The sequence below is a fragment of the Theropithecus gelada genome, chromosome 9 (assembly GCF_003255815.1).
Source record: "Theropithecus gelada isolate Dixy chromosome 9, Tgel_1.0, whole genome shotgun sequence".
Taxonomy (NCBI): domain Eukaryota; kingdom Metazoa; phylum Chordata; class Mammalia; order Primates; family Cercopithecidae; genus Theropithecus; species Theropithecus gelada.
Window position 1 is genome coordinate 96,530,783 of NC_037677.1, and position 18,689 is coordinate 96,549,471.

General features: G+C 43.4%; 1 protein-coding gene across 1 annotated transcript in view; it reads right to left on the bottom strand.

The window, feature by feature from the left end:
• Window positions 1-18,482, bottom strand: part of DNMBP (dynamin binding protein) — a 124,964-nt gene extending 106,482 nt beyond the window's left edge. Inside the window, exon 1 of the mRNA XM_025397447.1 lies at window positions 18,367-18,482. The gene's annotated coding sequence lies outside the window, so the exon portion shown is untranslated. The remainder of the gene's footprint in view (window positions 1-18,366) is intronic.
• Window positions 18,483-18,689: the final 207 nt, after the last annotated feature.

The window sequence follows — 18,689 nt, forward strand, 5'->3', positions numbered from 1 at the left end:
GCACTTTGGGAGGCCGAGGCGGGCGGATCACGAGGTCAGGAGATCGAGACCATCCTGGCTAACATGGTGAAACCCCGTCTCTACTAAAAATACAAAAAACTAGCCGGGCGTGGTGGCGGGCGCCTGTAGTCCCAGCTACTCGGAGGCTGAGGCAGGAGAATGGCCTGAACCTGGGAGGCGGAGTTTGCAGTGAGCCGAGATCGCGCCACTGCACTCCAGCCTGGGTGACACAGCGCGAGACTCCGTCTCAAAAAAAAAAAAAAAAAAAAAAAAAAAAATAATAGAGCCTGACTGGGTAAGGTGGCTCACGCCTGTAATCCCAGCACTCTGGGAGGCTGAGGCAGGTAGATTGCTTGAGTCTACGAGTTTCAAAACCAGCCTGGGCAACATGGCGAAATCTCATCTCTACAGAAAATACAAAAATTAGCTGGGCATGGTGGCATGCAACTGCAGCCCCAGCTAGTCAGGAGGCTGAAGTGGGAGGATCACTTGAGCCCAGGAGGTCAAGGCTACAGTGAGTGGTGACTGCACCCTCTAATCTGGGCTACACAGCAAGATCCTGATTCAACATAAAAATAAAAATAAAGATTCAACATAAAAATAAAACCTGCTCATAGGGTTGTAATGAAATTAATATATCTAAAGCATGAAAAATAGTACCTCACAAATAGTAAGCATTACACAAGTGTCAGCTATTATCATTATCTGCATTAAAGAGAGGGGAATTGTGGATAGAGACTCCCAAAACCTTTTTCATAGCATGGGGATGTATTTTGGTATTTAATATGTTTGAAAATGAATGTCTCAGGAATGGAAAATGAGCACTGACTGCTACTAGGTATGGGGTTTCTTTTGGGGGTAATGAAAATGCTCTGGAATTAGTGGTGAATGGGTGTACAACTTTGTGGATATACTAAAAACCACTAAATTATATACTTTAAAAAGGTGAATTTTATGGTATGTGAATTGTATCTCGATTTTTAAAAGTAAGTGTCTCTCCTCTTTCTGAAATCTCTATACTTCACACAAAATAGTGAAGGCAGGCCAGGCTTGTTGGCTCAAGTCTGTAATCCCAGCATTTTAGGAGGCCAAGGGGGTTGGATCACTTGAGGCCAGGAGTTCAAGACCAGTCTGGGCAACATAGTGAGACTGTCTCTACAAAAATTTATAGAAAATTAGCTGGGCGTGGTGGTGTGCACCTGTAGTAATAGCTACTTGGGAGGCTGAGGTGGGGAAGGATCGCTTAAGACTGAGAGATTTGAGGCTGCAGTGAGCTATGATCGTGCCACTGCATTCCAGCCTGGGCAACAGAGCAAGACGCTGTCTTAAAAAAAAAAAAACTGTGAAGGTAGAAAAAAAAAAATAGAGAAGGCATACATGAATACTCTGCCTTGAAAAAAGCTAGAAATTTAAATAGCTTCCCTATTCTGCCACTCACACCCACCTCCCCTCCCCTACAAAGTTTTTCCTGCACTTCACGTTTTAATAGATATTTTAAACTTGTGTTTTATGCCTGTTATAGGATGGGCATGAAGGGTAGGTAACAAACACAGTGTTTGATTAAGTGAACTTTCACTGGGCGGGTGATGCCACAAAAAAGAGCAAATTTAAAAACAGAAGTCATATTTGCTACTACATTGTATTAAGTAATAACTACGTAAGAGTTAAGAGCCCAGACTCCAGTCAGAGAGAATTTAGTTTCAATTTCTGGCTCTGCCATTTATCAAGCTATGTGACCTTGGGCAAGTTACTTAAGCCCCTCTGAACTTTAGTTTCCTCATCTGTAATGGAAGATAACAACCGTAATTTATTTCATAGGGTGTATAAGGATTAAATTTGATAATGTAGGTAAAACATTTAATACATTTCCTGGCAAATGGTACATACAGTACTCAGTAAATGTCAGCAATGAGAACAGTGATGACAACAGCAGGTGATGACAATGATGACCATCATCACCCAGGCGGAGGGGAACATAAATAATAGGGATGAGGCAGCAGGCTCCGGGCAGGGCCAGCTTCTCAAAACTGCTGCTGTCTTCTTGAGAGGAAGGGGGAGTAATGTGACTCTGTGGTTACTGGTCACGAGGACAATGCAATTGACGTGCCCCTCTACTCTAAGCTCTAAATGAGCTGTGTCTTCACAGCAGACCCACAAGGATTTGGCAGAAGTGTATGAATGAAATCCCTGCATATGGGTCCAAGAAAGCTTTTGCCAAATGCCTTCCAGAAACAGAAGAGGGATATGAAATCAATTTACTGACTCTTCTAAAACATATCCTGTACTTCTAGGAAAAACATTGGCATTACTGTTAAATCCTTTAAACACATCAAACTATGATTCTCACCATCTTTTCTATGGGGCTCCTGCAATCGCTTCCTAAATGGCTGCCTACCAGTCTTATCTGCCTTTGTCCTACACCTAACTAGGATTATCTTCTTAAAACTGGTTTTGTTTGTTTGTTTAAAGAGACAGAGTCTTGCTGTGTTGCCCAGGCTGGACTCAAACTCCTACTCAAGTGATCCTCCAGCCTCAGCCTCCCAAGTAGCTGGGCATGCGCCAATGTGTCCAGCCTGAAAACAAATTTTTTTTTTTTTTTTTGAGACAGTCTCTCTGTTGCCCAGACTGGAGTGCAGTGGTGCAATGACAGCTCACTGCGGCCTTGACCTCCCAGTCTTAAGCAATCCTCCCATCTCAGCCTCCCAAGTAGCTGGGACAATAGACGTGTACCACCACGCTCAGCTAATTTTTGTATTTTTTGTAGAGATGGATTTCCCTATGTTGCCCTGGCTGGTCTCTTCCTGGGCTCAAGCCATCCATCCACCGTAGCCTCCTGAAGTGCTGAGATTACAGGCATGATCATGGCACCTGGCCAAAACCGAAATCTTATCCATCTTTACTGCTTGAAGTTCCTCTAAGGCTCCCCATCCATCACTTGTAGGAAGTGTCTAAAACTTGTGTGCAGATCATACAAAGCTTGTCATGAGCTAGTCCCTGCACACAAGTTTGACCTCATTTCTTGACACCCTCTACCTACCATATACACTAAGCTCTAGCCTCACCAAAATACTGGCAGAGGAATCTAGGAAAAAGACATCCAATTTTGTTTAAGTCATGACCAAAGAGGCTTGTTGGGGGCATTTCATGGGGTGAGCTTCGAAGTGCTGGTGGGCCTGAGCGGTTGCAGATATTTGACTTGGAGCACCTGTGTCTTATGATGGACAGAAATAAAAGCGAACACACAGAGAGACAGACTATTCTATAAGAATGTGAAAAACTTAATCTGGAAGAGCAACTATATAAACACTGTCTGACTGTCTTTGTGTTTTGGGGCCAGTGGCTGTTGCAACAATAATAAGCACGTCTGTCTTCAAGAAGGGACAGTGGAGTCACCCCAGTGCTGCCACATGTCAGGCACAGTGGGCATTGATCTACAATGGGCAGTTCTCTGCAAGGCCACTGGACACATTACAGTACAATTACATTTACAGACTGCTTTTCAAATACTTATCTCCTGTATGTATTATTGCTACCTGTGAACACTTGTGAACATGAAGTGCTATTTTTACTGTCAGCTGATCACTGCAGGGAAAACAATCAGTAAACTAGCAAATCACCTCTGATTAACACTTACTGTGAATAATAATTATATTTTAATTTTTAAACATTTGGAATCATAAGAAGAGAATATTCACCAAGCCTGAATCCCACCTATGGTATACAAGAATAAAGTTTGAACATACTGGTAAAATTCAACCCAAATCCTATGTTAAAAGCATGTTGCCAGGCACAGTGGCTCATGCCTGTAATCCCAGAACTTTGGGAGGCCGAGGCAGGTGGATCACCTGAGGTCAGAAGTTTGAGACCAGCCTGGCCAAAATGGTGAAACCCTGTCTCTACTAAAAATAAAAAATTGGCCAGGCATGGAGGCACCCACCTGTAATCCCAGCTACTCAGGAGGCTGAGACATGAGGATCACTTGAAACCGGGAGGCTGAGGTTGCAGTGAGCCGAAATTGCACCACTGCAATCCAGCCTGGGTAACAAAGTGAGACTCCAACTAAATTTAAAAAAAAAATTCAGGCCGGGCGCGGTGGCTCAAGCCTGTAATCCCAGCACTTTGGGAGGCCGAGACGGGCGGATCACGAGGTCAGGAGATCGAGACCATCCTGGCGAACACGGTGAAACCCCGTCTCTACTAAAAAATACAAAAAACTAGCCGGGCGAGGTGGCGAGCGCCTGTGGTCCCAGCTACTCGGGAGGCTGAGGCAGGAGAATGGCGTAAGCCCGGGAGGCGGAGCTTGCAGTGAGCCGAGATCTGGCCACTGCACTCCAGCCTGGGCGACAGAGCGAGACTTCGTCTCAAAAAAAAAAAAAAAAAAAAAAAAATTCAACCCAAAAGATTTTCATAACTTACTGTTTTTAATGTCTTTAATCAAAGCAAAATCCTTACTTAAAATAACCAGCTAGTAAAATACTAATAAAAGTATTAAGTAGGATTATAATAAATTTATTGAATGTCTTTTTCTAGTTTAGATTTTTAGTCTTGACTTATTAACCATTTGACTTTAAATGAAAATAGTGACATTGAGATACTTTATTCTTATACCCTTCAAATCACTAAATAAATCCAAACACAGCTGCATACTTCAACAATTTTCATTCTTTTCACTTTAATACTGGCTCACTACCCCGCAGAACTATCACAGCTGACTAGTAGGTCAAGGCAGCAAAACTAAAAGAAAAATACAACAAAACTGGATTTCTTCGTGTCCACAGCAGTCCAGATATTGTAATTATTGAAAAACATCTAGACACTGGTAGCAAAAAGAACAAGTAATTAAAACTATGGGCTTGCAAAACATATGGATGAGCGTTATGTTCCACAGCCCATATAGCTGCTCAAAAATATGGGACTCTAACAGGCACTAACAAAGTCTGGTTTTAATGTAAACTCATCCTCCTCCTCTTCCCTGACCCTCTAGGGATTCTCAGACGTTTCCTGATAAGCAGATCTAAACTGTAAGACAATAATATCCCAAGGAGTTTCTGGCACTGAGCCCCAGAAATCCTTAAAGCAACAAGCACTGTCTAAAAGAAGAAAACCAGGGTGCTTATTCTCTTAACGATTTTCTCCCCTAACTCTAGGGAACATGAAAATGCCTTTCCACATAGCAGTTGTAAAATTCCTTCTGAAGCAGAATGTTTTCTACTAGAGATGGCCTGCTGTTGATAATGTCATTCCCTGACACCTGGAACATTTTGAAAGACTCCTCAGAAATGACCTTGGGGCCAGACCAAACTACGAGGTCCAGTGAATCCCTTCTATTTATGGAGGCCTGAATAACTTGGAACCTCCTGCAGTGACCAACAGATTAAAGGGTAAGTTAACTCACTACAGAGACAACAGCAAAGTTATATCAGAGACCCTTAAAAAGTCCAGAATGTGGGAAATTCTAGAGAATATACAATCAGTTTCTTCAACAAATAAATTGCAAGCAAAAAATTTAAATTTAAAAAAGGAGGCCAGATGCAGTGGTTCACGCCTGTAATCCCAGCACTTTGGAAGGCTGAGACAGGCGGATCACTTGAGCTCAGGAGTTCGAGACTAGCGTGGGCAACGTGGCAAAACCATGTCTCTATTCTGGGCATGGTGGCTTACACCCATAATTCAAGCTACTTGGGAGGGTGGGGCACAAGAATCGCTTGAATCCAGGAGGCAAAGGCTGCAGTGAGCTGAGATCATGCCACTGCACTCTAGCCTGGGCAACAAAGTGAGACTCCATCTCAAAAAAAAAAAGCAGATGTGGTGGCTCACACTTGTAATCCCAGCACTTTGGGAGGCCAAGGTGGGTGAATCACGAGGTCAGGAGATCGAGACCATCCTGGCTAACACAGTGAAACCCCGTCTCTGCTAAAAATACAAAAAATTAGCCGGGTATGGTGGCACGTGCCTGTATTCCCAGCTACTCGGGAGGCTGAGGTAGGAGAATCGTTTGAATCCGGGAGGCAGAGGTTGCAATGAGCCATGATCGTGCCACTGCACTCCAGCCTGGCGACAGAGCAAGACTCCGTTTCAAAAAAAAAGGAAAAGCATAAATTAAAAGCCATTTAAGAAACACATTAACGGCTGGGTGAAGTGGCTCACGCCTGTAATCCCAACATTTTGGGAGGCCGAGGTGGCGGATTGCCCGAACTCAGGAGTTCAAAACCACCCTGGGCAACATGGTGAAACCTCATCTCTACTACACTACAAAAATTAGCTGGGTATAGTGGCACACGCCTGTAATGCCAGCTACTCAGGAGGCTGACGTGGGAGAATCGCTTGAGCCTGGGAGGCGAAGGTTGCAGTAAGCCAAGATCACACCACTGCACTCCAGCTTGGATGAGAGTGAGACTCTGTCTCAAAACGTCTCAAAAAAAAAAAAAAAAGAAACACATTAACTAAATATATGTACTTTTCTTGAACCCTGATTCAAACAAATAAATTGTTTAAGGAAAAATGAGGTAAGTGGGAAATTGTGAACATTGACTAGACTCTTGATTATATTAAGGAATTACTGCTGTTTTAGGGGGTGACAATAATGGTATTGTTGTCATATGTAAATAAAAGGGAATCCTTTTTTTTCTTTAAGTCATTAGAACCAAAAGATCTATAAAACGGCAAAGGGAGATGGAATATAGAAACCAAATCAGCTTTCTAGATTTTAAATTGAGTGTTGAATACATGGACATCAGATGTATTATTCTTTATTCATTTTCGTACATTTTAAATACTATTTTATTATGAAAAGGATTGAAAAATCAAAGAATGCTACCTGGATGATTTCAAAGCTTTCTCCTTTCTGAGGTGCCATGTGGTTTCTGTCTGCAGCTGTCAGTGCAGAATCCAGAGAGGGGCTCCCTGAGCAGTTCCAGCTCCAGACAGAATCCTCCCTTCCCTCCACAGCTAACCGAGTGCTGGTGAGTTAGTCTCGCATACCCTGAAAAAGGACAACCTCAGTAACTGCTGGACTGTACAAGTCACTCACTGTCTTCAGGCACTCGTTTACCTGGAGCCCACTATGGCAAGATGGTTAAGATCACGGGCTTTGGAGGTAAACAGACATGAGTTTGAATTCTAATTCTATCACTTAATAGTGGTATAACTTTAGGGCAAGTTTCTTATAATCCGTACCTTAGTTTCTCCATCTATAAAATGAAGATTCTAACAGTACCTTCCTCATAAAATCATTTTATGATTAAATGACAATGCATTTAGTATGGTAGCTAGCTAAAATATGAGCTGCTGTTTTTACATTATTGTTGTTGTTACACACGGTAGTCCCCACCTTATCCATGGTTTCACTTTCCACAGTTTCAGTTACCTACGGTCAACTGCGGTCTGAAAATAGATGAGTACAGTACTAAGACATTTTGATAGCAAAAGAGCCCACTTTCACATAGCTTTTATTACAATAGAGAGTTATAAGTATTCCATTTTGTTATTATTGTTGTTAATCTCTTACTGTGCCTAATTTATAAATTAAACTTGATCGCAGGCATGTATGCATAGGAAAATACATAGTATATATAGGGTTGGTGCTATCCACAGTTTCAGGCATTTACTGGAGGTCTTGGAATGTATCCCCTGTGCATAAGCAGGGACTATTTTATATAAGTGGATTTGGGCCAGACTTGAGGGCTAGGCAGGCAGCAGAGTTTAAAATTTACTGGGGGAGGTGGTAGGCACTGGTAAGTGTCAGGCAGTAGAATAATAAATGAAAGTGGTATTTCAGGAATATGAGCCAAGCAATGGCCTCTACAGGATAGACTGGGTGTGTGACACTGGCCTCAAGGACACCATTATGTTGTATTTGTGGCAGCTTTTTTTTTTTTTAAAGCATTTTATATAGTGCTATTAATATAATTTGAAGCCTTGCTTTGGAAAACAGTGATCAGGTATGCAAGGCATAACTGTTCATCATGACAATTCTGAACCAGATTAGAATACTTACTGTTCCGAATACTTATTGTTCAGAAATGACAGAAAAGCTAAAAAGTGTCCACACTGCACGGGAGGGGAGGAAAGAACCAACTAGAAAGCAGGAGGACCTGGGGTGTTACGCTGGGGAGGTAAGCATAACTCGGCACATCCATGGCAACATTTTCTGCTGATGAGGCTTGCTCATTTATCCTAAGAGAATCACCTCATGAAAACAATGCAGAATGCACGCTGGGCCCAGACCCACGGCTAGAATGTCAGCGCTGATTATTTTCTCCCAGTCCACGTGTTTGTCAGCAACACAAACATTCACATGCTACTTTTGGGAAAATGCAGCCTCCGCAGGAGGGGCTAGAACAGATGCAGAGAGCTAATTTCTGTGTGTCTGGGTGGACGGTTTCACTTGCAATGTCAAAGACAAAAATGGGGATTCTGCTAGCCTGCTGAACCTATGCATTGAAAGGAAGCTAAGAGAGCCTTCTTCTCTCACTCCTCTCCCCTTAGATGGCCCTTCTCTGGATCACAGCGTGGCTTCTTTACAGGTTGATTCATCTTATAGATTCATCTGTCGAGGGCACATCAGGTACCAGGCACTGTTCGAGGTGGGCTTGGGTTATGAACAGAGAACAAAACAAAGATTCCTGCCCTTGAAGAATTTTCTCCTTGAGGAATTGGGATGGCAAACCATCGTGTTTTAGAAAGTGACACCTGTTATGTCAAAAAAAACAAAAACAAAAAAACAGAGCAAGGTACAGGAATGGAGAATTTCAGTTTCAACACCAAAGGACATTGGGGAAAAAAAAAAAAAAAAGGGCTGGGCACAGTGGCTCACGCCTGTAATCCCAGCACTTTGGAAGGCCGAGACAGGCAGATAACGAGGTAGGAGTTTGAGACCAGCCTGACCAACCTGGTGAAACCCCACCTCTACTAAAAATACAAAAATTAGCCGGGTGTGGTGATGCATGCGGGTAATCCCAGCTACTCGGGAGGCTGAGGCAGTAGAACTGCTTGAACCCAGGAGGCGGAGGTTGCAGTGAGCCAAGACGGCACCACTGCACTCCAGCCTGGGAAACAGAGCAAGACTCTGTCTCAAAAAAAAAAAAAAAAAAAGGATGGAGAGTGACAAAGGAAGGCAGGTAGACACTGAATCTCCTCACCATAGGGATGTTCACCTATGAATTCTGTCACTTCCACACTGGCAAAAAGTGGTTAGGGAAACACAACAATTGTGATGGGGTTTTGTTGTCTCTTCTCTTTTTTTTTTTTTTTTTTGAGACAGGGTCTCACTCTGTCGCCCAGGCTGGAGTGCAGTGTTGCAAGCACAACTCACTGCAACCTTCACCTGCCGGGCTCAAGCAATTCTCCCACCTCAGCATCCCGAGTCGCTAGGACTACAGGCACATGCCATCATGCCCAGCTAGTTTTTGTATTTTTTGGTAGAGATGGGGTTTCGCCATGTTGTCTAGGCTGGTCTCAAACTCCCGAGCTCAAGTGATCTGCCTGCCTTGGCCTCCCAAAATGCCAGGATTACAGGTGTGAGCCACCGCACCCGGCCCGTGCTAGGTTTTATTTCAAAGTCAAAAGAAAACAAATGACCATTTTCTCCATTCTATTTATTTTCTGAAAGATGAAAGCAAGTGTGATCTAGACAAGGAAGGTGACAACTTGGGGGACTGAACTGAAGCAATGAGACCTCAAAAGTACTACTTCTCCCCTCCATACTCTTAAGCTAGTTTCTGGTCTGCTGGACTTAGGGCTAGGATTGCTCCAAGTTCTGACAATGACTCTGGGCTGTTCATGCCCGGAGGCTCCCTCAGGCATAACCTGTTCCAAGAGAGGAGCAAGCTATCACCCCACTGCTACAAGTTAATTATAAGTTTTCTATTGATTTTTCCCCCAGAGGGTCAATCAAAGCAAAATGAACATGAGTTAATGATCTAGCCCTGAAAAAGGAGGGGTGATACAAAATTACATGGTGCAATTTTAAGTGCCCTCTCCTCCTCCACTCCCAAGAAAAAAAAACAGAGACAGAGAAATAACCAACATTTTAACAGGGGTTGGTGCTAAAAGGCAGGATGATAGATTTGCTTTTCTATATTTTACAAATGTTCTATAATAAAGAGGTATAAGTTCTACAATTAGGAAAAAATGGCTAGTCTAAAAAGAAAGAAAAAGAAAGAGAGAGAAGAACTGGCCACGAGATTTCACTGCCCAACATCCTAGCAGTTAGTGCTGCTGAACAGCTATCTATGGCTCTACTGAGGAGCCATCTCAATATTTCTTGAGATATAATTTAGTAAGATTTATACCTGGAGTAAAGACTGATCCTCAGAGTAAGGAAACTATAATTTTACATATCTTATATTTACAATCATGCTGACAACAAAAGTTATCATCCTGAGTATAGCTCTTTCTCTCATTCTTCACATCAGCTATTTAAATTCTGACTCTTAATGCCAGGAGGAAAAACGCTGACCTAATGGTGAAATAAACTTGTACTGGAATCTTGGGATGCTTTCCATACATTATATAAGTAGTGTTCATAAATATCTTCTGCTTGAAACAAAGCCAGCATAGGGTTAGGATTTTGGTATACAACCTTCCTGATGCCATCTTAGTTGCTCAAGGAAGATCCTGAGAAAGTACTTGGTAAGGCTTAATACCTATTTATGATGAAAACTCTCAGTAAACTAGGATTGAGGGTAATACCTTAAAACTTGATAAAGGTTATATACAAAACCTAACATTATATGAAACATTATATGAAATAGAAAATCTTCAGACTCATTCTTTTTAAGACTGAGAATAAGACAAAGATGCCCATTAGTGTAGCAGCTGTTCTGACACAGTTCTGGAAGTTGTGGCCAATGCTGTAAGGAAAGAAAAATAAATAAGAAGTATAAGAACGGGAAAGGGCTGGGCACGGTGGCTCACGCCTGTAATCCCAGCACTTTGGGAGGCCAAGGCAGGTAGATCACGAGGTCAGATCAAGACCATCCTGGCTAACACGTAAAACTCCATCTCTACTAAAAATACAAAAAAAAAATTAACCAGGTGTGGTGGCACACAATGGTAGCCCCAGCTACTCGGGAGGCTGAGGCAGGAGAATCGCTTGAACCCGGGAGGCGGAGGTTGCAGTAAGCAGAGATCAAGCTAGAGTGAGACTCCATCTCGGAAAAAAAAAAAAAAAAAAAAAAAAAGGAAGAAAAAAAAAAAGAAAGAACGGGAAAGAAGCAACCAAGTTACTACTGTTTTCAAAGGGTAGGATTACCAGAAAAAGAAAAAATAAACACAAACAAATCAATAAACTAGTTGAATAAGACAGTGAAGCGGCTGGGTGTGGTGGTTCACACCTGTAATCCCAGCACTTTGGGAGGCTGAGGCAGGTGGATTACCTGAGGTCAGGAGTTCGAGACCAGCCTGACCAATGTGGTGAAACCCCATCTCTACTAAAAAAACAAAATTAGCCGAGCGTGGTGGAATGCACCTGTAGTCCCAGCTACTCTAGAGGCTGAGACAGGAGAATTGCTTGTACCTGTGAGGCAGAGGTTGCAATGAGTAGAGATCATGCCACTGCACTCCAGCCTGGGCGACAGAGTGACTCCGTCTCAAAAAAAAAAAAAAAGACAGTGAAGTAGGGTTGTTAGATACAAGATCAGCTTAACATAATCAATACGATTTTTCTTAAATTACCAATAACTAACTGGAAGCAATTCTCCTGCCTCAGGCTCCCGAGTAGCTGTGATTACAGGTGTGTGCCACCACACCAGCTAATTTTTTATATTTTTGGTAGAGATGGGGTTTCACCATGTTGGCCAGGCTGGTCTTGAACTCCTAACCTCAAGTGAGCTGCCTGCCTTGGCCTCCCAAAGTGCTGGGATTACAGGCATGAGCCACCATGCCCAGCCCCTTATAGACCTTTATGAAGAAAACTTTAAAGCTCTAATAAAGAACTTAAAAATGAACTGATGAAGCATGTATTTAGAGATTAAAGGGACATGATGTCTACAATTAAAAGGGTCAGGGGGAAAAGCATACAAAGAAAACATACTCTCAGGACTCTTCTGTTAGTTTTAAACTATTTCCAAAATTATAAAAATGTCAAGAAAAATGAGCTGAATAAATGGAAAGACACATTATATGCTCTTGGATGGAATGAGTTACTATTTCAGTGGCTCACACTTGTAATCCCAGCACACTTTGAGGTGGGAAGACCATTTGAGGCCAGGAGTTAAAGACCAGCCAGGGCAACAGAGTGAGACCTCATCTCTATTAAAACAACAACTACAACAACAAAAAACTTAGAAAAATATTTAGCTGGGTGTGGAGGCTACAGTGAGCTATGATCACACCACTGTACTCCAGCCTGGGCAACAGAGAGAGACCCTGTCTTAAAAAAAAAAAAAAAAAAAGCAACATGGCACATAAAAAAAGAAATAAAAATAAATAAAATTAAATTTAAAAAAGACGCCAACTCTCCTCGAATAATTTATAAACTCAATAAACTCCAATAAAAATTCCTCAAAAATATAATTTTTTGGCCAGGCACAGTGGCTCGTGCCTGTAATCCAAGCACTTTGGGAGGCTAAGGCAGGAGGATTGCTGGAGCCCAGGAGTTCAAGACTGGGCTGGGCAACATAGGGAGACCCTATCTCTAAAAAAATTACAAAAAAAAAAAAAATTAGCCAGGGATGGTAGCACATGCCTGTGGTCTCGGCTACTCGGAAGGCTGGGATGGGAGGATCACTTGAGCTGGGAGATTGAGGCTGCAGTGAGCCACGACAGTGCCACTGCACTCCAGCCTGGGTAACAGAGTGACCCAAGGTCTCAAAAGAAAAAATATATATATATAAATATGTATGTATGTATGTATGTATGTATGATGTTTGGGTAGCCTTGTAAACTTATTCCAAATTTTATATGGAAAAAATAAATTTTGGTCCAGGAAGAGCTAAATAAACTTTACGATGGATGGTTTGCTGTGCCAGTCATTAGGACACACCACAAAGTCACTGTAATAAAATCAGAGCAATAAAAAAAATGAAGTAAGAACTGACAGACTAATGCAACAAAATAAAGGCTTAGGGCCAGACAAGTGTATCCATGGAAGCCATAAATGAGAAAGAGATATAATTTCATAGAGGAAAGCATGTATTTTGTTGATATGTTATTAGAAAAACTGGGTCATTAAATGGAGAAAAATAGGGCTGGATTCCTATCTAACACATGAAAATGTGGGCCCTAGAGAGATTAAAGACATAGATATGACCTAGGGTTCAGGAAGAGTTTCTTAAACAAAACTCCAAAACCATAAACCACAAGTAAAAGAATTTATCTATCTGATTACATCAAAATTAAAAATACTTCTTGATCAAAGGATGGCAAAGACAAAATGAGAACCAAATGAGAAGATTTGATCACCAAATGACAAGATGCCCAAATGAGAAGACATCTGCAAAGTCTAAACATAACAGGGAATACCTATATTATAAAATCACTTCTGCAAGTCAACAGCAACAAAATAGATATCAACTCCAACAGAAAATGCCAAAGACATGAATAAGCAATTTACAGAGGAAGCTATCTGTATAAGAGATACTCAAAATCACTAGTCATCAAAGAAATATAAAACAAGATATCACTTTGTGCTTACAAGACTGAAAAACATGGAGAGCTGGAAAGAGGTGACTGCTGGTGGGACATGAGGACACAGGAGTCCTCAAATATTAATACTTCCAGAGGCACAGAGACTGGGGTAGCCACTGTGGAGAGGCATCTGGCACTATTTAATCAAATTCAGTCCCTGCAAGCCTATAATCCAGCAATTCCACAGAAATATTATATAACTTTGTAAGTAGATATGTAGGAAGATGTTCACTGCAGCAATATTTATGGTGTTAGGGAGTAGGAACAACTTGAGTATCCATTCACGACACAGAGACCAGATAAAGAAAAACCAATGGATGCACACAGCACGGGGTATAACACAGCATTCCAAAGCAGAGAATTAGACACGTAACAATATGGATAGATCTTAAAAACACTACTTAGAGGCCTGGCATGGTGGTTCACACCTGTAATCCCAGTACTTTGGGAGGCCAAGGCAGGTGGATCACCTGAGGTCAGGAGTTCGAGACCAGCCTGGCCAACGTGGTGAAACCCTATCTCTACTAAAATACAAAAAAATTAGCTGGGCATGGTGGCACATGACTGTAATCTCAACTACTCAAGAGGCTGAGGCAGGAGAATGGCTTGAACCCAGGAGGTGGAGGTTGCAGTGAGCCGGTATTTCACCACTGCACTCTAGCCTGGGCAACAGAGTAAGACTCTTGTCTCAAAAGTCTCAAAAAAAAAAAAAAAAAAAAAAAAGCAGAAAACACTACATAAAGGAAAATGAATTAAAGCATTATAAATCAAGATACATACACATAAAACAAACATTCCCACTTGCAAGCTCCTACATAAACAAAAGGAAACACGTGCAATGCATTAAGAATGAACACCTGTGAGGCATGAGATGACTGGGACAAGGAATTCTAAAACAAAACCAATCTTTTAGACTCCTTGCGTGTTACAAAAGAAAAACTCGAATGGCCTACGATAAACACAGAATTGTTTCCTTCCCCAAAGTTCCCAATTTTCCAAACAACAAAAGCTACTCTGGGTGCCAGTTCTGTTGATGAGTAACAGCTTTTCATCCTTTTTCAATCAGGAAGGGAAAATTCAGGGATCAGCAAAGTACAAAAGGGATCAGCAGAGAATATTTACGAAACAGTGTTTTTGTTCTCATGACCTGACAACCTGACTGAAAAAGGCCTGATTACCTCCTGATTTGGGATGATTCAGCTATAGGCAGGTTGGTGTCAAGTTTTCAGGTCATCTGAAGCGATTTACTTTCAGAACCTCTTCCTATGCAATCCTCTTGCCCCCCTGTAGAAATAATACCCTGCACTACTTGAAAACTTAAAATTCTTGAGCGAGAGGGGGCCCAGTTATTTTACAGATGAGGAAACGAAGACTCAGGGAAGAATTATGGTGTGACTCACACAGCTCTAGCTTGAAAAGGTCTCCCTGATTCAGCCCTTGTCCTCCTCCTGTCTAGTCTCAACCCAGCAGCCAGAGTGATCCTTTTATAACATAAGTCATCATCTACCTCGCTGTTCAAAGCTCTCTAATGGCTTCCCCCTCACTCAGTGTAAAGGCCAAAATCCTTACAATGACCTACACTCACTCCCACCCACTCTCATCTGCTGCCACCTCCCCCAACCCACATCTATACTGACCGGCCACCATGACCTTGCCGCCCCTCACACACCAAGCATGCTCCTGTACCAGGGTTTGGACTGCTCATCCCACTGCCTCCGGCTCACTTCATTTCCTTCCAGTCTCCAATCACGAATTAGGCCAGGTGTGGTGGCTCAGGCCTGTAATCCCAGCACTTTGGGAGGCCAAGGTGAGTGGATCGCTCGAGGCCAGGAGTTCCAGACCAGCCTGGGCAACATAGTGAAACTCCATGTCTACTAAAAATACAAACATTGGCCCGGTGTGGTGATACAAGCCTATAGTCCCAGCTACTCAGGAGGCTGAGATGGGAGGATTGCTTGAGCTCAGGAGGTTGAGGCTACAGTGAGCTGTGATCACACCACTACACTCCAGCCTGGGTGACAGAGCAAGACTCTGTCTCCAAAAAAAGAGTTTTCTCAGTAGAGGCTGTATCTGACCCCTCTATATAAAAAGTAAATCCCCTACCACACATACACATACACACACACAAACACACACTCTTACCCTTTCCTGACTCTAAATTTCTCCATAGCATTATGATCCTTTGACCTATTCATTCACATATTTGTCTGTCTCCACGCGATTAGAATGTGTCTGTTCCACAAGGGCTTTGTCTGTTTTGTTCAAACTGATTCCCCCTCCCAGCACCCACAGCATACACAACCCTGGCACACACAGGTGCCCCCCGGCACACACAGGTGTTCCCCCTCCTGGCACACACAGGTGCTCACCGTCTCAGCACACACAGGTGCTCAGTGAGAATGTGTTCAGTGAATAAACAAGTAAGGACCAAAAGCCATGCCTTCAGACTCCTCGCGCAATGCCCTATGTGCCTGCACCTCAAGTGCTGGTTCAGTTCTTGGTGGTCACGCCCTTCAGTCAGAAGACCTAGAAATCTAAAAATGAAATAATACATTTTAGCTACTCTATTTCACCTCCCACAGCTGCCTTTCATAGCAGGGAGGATAAAGTACACAACTAAAAGTTAACACCTTGGTTTGTTTAACGGCTCTTTCATTAAAGAGCTCATTTTACTGCTGCTACTTAAGAACTTTCTGCCTTTCCAGGCAAGAAACTAATATCTCATAATTAACTCCTGACCAACAAGACTAAGTTAACCAATCTTTCAAGCTTATTCAGACGTTTCCCAGAGTGGGTATAATAAGAAACGATTTCATATTAATTGAATTGGTGTTGCAAAACTTTCCAGAAGTATTCTCAATGAATTCTAAGGATGCTTTGGCAGATGATCAAGCACATTCCAGAATTTCACAGGAGATAATCTCGTAATAACACCATGTTGTAGGTAATCCATTAGCTGACTCTAGAAACAACAGAATACTAAACCTAGAAATAAGCCAAAAGCTGGACTTGGTGGCTCACGCCTGTCATCCCAGCACTTTGGGAGGCTGAGGCGGGCAGATCACCTGAAGTCAGGAGCCAGAAAAGAGGCAGAGATAGATGGAACGTAGAGAAGGGAAATGTTTTGCCTTGGGGCTGCAAGACACATAAATAACTGGTACATATTTAAACAGACCGTTTATGAAGATTATTATCTCAACCAAAAAAATACACAATACGAACACTGTATAAAAGTCAACTTATCACATTCTCTGAGTCAGAATGTTCTTGGCCTATTGCAAAAGTTATCAGTGGCACCGCACCAACCCCATTCCCAAGCTAGACTTGAGCTACTCTCCACCCTCCACAAATCACTCCATTGGTCTCTGAATTTAAGTGAATTTAACACGTAAGTATCTGCAATTTGAAAAGTCACTTTTCACTTATTTTAGCCCAACCCTGATAAAGTGACTGAGAGAGCTGAGAATAATGAATTTGAAGATTCGCTATGCCTCATTATGCAGAATTCTAAAAAATTTCTCTTAAAACATTTTTGTCACAATGAGTGACGTGTTTCAAGTTAACATGTAAAATCGGAGAACTCTGGAGACAGAGAAGACCTTAGAGATCCTTTAATTCAATATTTTAGAGAAAAATTGGTAAAGAATAAACTAACTTGCTGATCACCATGACTGTATTCATGCTGTGAAAGTAATAAACGCAACACCAACTGAGAAATGATCCCCGAATGCCGTCAGGTACTTCAGTCTAGCAAAAACCACTATAGATTAATCAGTCCTGCTCATCCCTTTAACTCAGCTATGCAAACAAGCAGAGCTAGACTCTGCTCAAACCCTAAATATTAGCGTTACCACTCGCCTGCCACATACTACAGCATCACTGGTTATGAAAGTGTTTTAATACAAGATCTTCATATTAGTGTAAAAGAATTACTATAAAACAGACCTAAAGGTCTGATGGAGATTCTACCAATATTCCAGAATAAGTGAGTGCCAAAAATATTTACCCTTCATTACAGTACAAATGAGACAGGCAGTAATACTTTTTTTGCATTTAAAGTTGTCTTTGCACTTAAAATTTAAGTCTATACTTCTCATCTGCAACAGGCCCTGGCCTGTTTGGTAACCTCAATATTCCTTTATTCAAGGGACAGCATCACCACCCTTTGAGATACTGATGCCCCGTGGACATCTGTGCCTGCAGCAGGAACGCGGGTGTCCGCGGGTTTCTGCAAAACTCCACCATCACCAAAGCTGCATCTCCAGAGGAACAGGTCTAATCCTTGCTTCGGAACGTCCCTGTCTCCTTGACACAGAATCACTGCCTCCTGTGCCGTAAGGCTCTGAGCATCTGTAAAATAAGGCCGGTGGACTAATGCTGAATTATTTTTCCAGCTCTCAAAATTCCGCCTCATTGCCGGAGTGGCAGGGCGGTGCAGTGAAAGAGCCCTGGGCTTGACACCGCTTGAAAAGCCCACGTTCGCATCGCTCTGACCGCCCTTCCAACTCCCGGGGACTCCAGGAGTGCGAGGGGGCCCGCGGCGCCCCACTGTCCCCCGCGGGCTCCCGACCCACCTAGCGCAGCGCCGCCGCGGGGAACGGGCCGATGCAGGCCTAACCGCGCGGCGCGGCACGTCTCTCGGGGTGCGGGTCCCCTCCACCCGCGGCCCCGGACCGCAACCCCCGCTCCCCGCCCGGCCCCCGCCCGGCCCCGGCCTGGCCTAGCCTAGCCTCTGACCTGCTTTCGACCGCCCGACGGTCCCTCGGCGCGGCAGGCAGTTGCAGCCGCCCGTCCCCGGCCCGCTGTCACCTCCGCCCCTGGAAGCGGCGGGCGGGTCGATCCCGTGTGAGTCAGCGCGCCGCTCCGCCTCCCGCCCAGGCTTCCGCCTCTGCCGGTCCGCGCGGCACCGGGGGCGCCAAGCTCCGCTGCACGAGCGCCCACCTCCCGGCGCCCGCCCCCGCGCTCGCGCCCCCTGGCGGCCGGCCCGGCCCTGCTCGCCTCGGCCTTGCTTGCCTCGCAGCAGCAGAGGGACAACGCTCCCAGAACGCCACCGGGGAAAC